This window comes from Cydia splendana, chromosome 19 (assembly GCF_910591565.1).
Source record: "Cydia splendana chromosome 19, ilCydSple1.2, whole genome shotgun sequence".
Lineage (NCBI taxonomy): Eukaryota > Metazoa > Arthropoda > Insecta > Lepidoptera > Tortricidae > Cydia > Cydia splendana.
In genome coordinates this window covers 4,385,188-4,386,173 of record NC_085978.1, presented here as the reverse complement: position 1 = coordinate 4,386,173, position 986 = coordinate 4,385,188, and the positions used below count along the sequence as shown (strand labels likewise).

Here is a 986-nt window from a genome sequence, read left to right as displayed (position 1 = left end):
GGCGCCGCTGGTTTTTCTTTTGCACTTTTCGATTAGGATTTTGCTTGAATTTACTTAAAACATTAGTAACATTTTCATTTTATGGAGTTAAAACGGCTAAAAAGCTCAATTATTCTTCTTGTATTCGATTCGGAGGAGAAAGTAAGGAAATTGGTTTTCATGTATATTTGAGACCTTAGATTGCCAGAGCAGGCAGAGCAAGCGTTATAAGTATTTTATTATACACACCATGAGCGTACCAGAGAAAATAGCAGCAGCGTAAGTATTAAGCTCAGATAATATTCAGACAACTGTAGTGTCTGTAGTCTTGTATTAACTAAAGCTCTTGTAGGCCTTAGCCGTAACCCCATTATAAGATTTTAATTCATCGTTTTTATACACAACATATAAATTAGATACAAACACATAAGTATTGCATAATGATTAATAGCGAGAGAGATTCCATACGTGAGAGATTCCATGTCCATACCTCAATGACCATGTCTTCATTTTTTTTCTTTGCCGGGCTAAAAGTAATTTGTATTAACAATCAAATAGTATTTTTGTTATTAATTTTACAGAATTCCTATGCAACTGCTGTCGGGCCCGGCCGTGAAACTTGTTTATACAATAACCTGTAGTGGCGAAAAACATACTCTTGTTTCCATCCCATTTGTCGTCAACAATTTGATTGAGATTAGATTCAAATGGGATTATTCCAAAATATCTGCAAAAAAAATTAAAATAGTATGCAGTTTTTCATCAAAGAGGCTAGTTTGTGAGAAATGTACCACAATCAATGTGGATTTGAGAAGCGATAGATTGAAATATGTGAAGACGGACTTCTGTCCTCCAGAGCGTTGGTCAGACTGGCAATGCATGGCCGAGATAACGCCACAGTTGCTTCCCAATCTCACCGCCTATTATTACACTACATGTGACTACTATATTGCTGCATTGAAAGTGAAAACGGACATGATTTCTTCTAAGTTGTATGAAGACACAGA

The 986-nt window shown here is 35.8% G+C and overlaps 1 long non-coding RNA gene across 1 annotated transcript; it reads left to right on the top strand.

The window, feature by feature from the left end:
• LOC134799758 (uncharacterized) lies at window positions 1-703 on the top strand. The gene is made up of 2 exons (XR_010145457.1): window positions 1-258; window positions 561-703. It is a non-coding gene; the product is annotated as an uncharacterized LOC134799758 (long non-coding RNA).
• The last annotated feature ends 283 nt before the right edge of the window (window positions 704-986 follow it).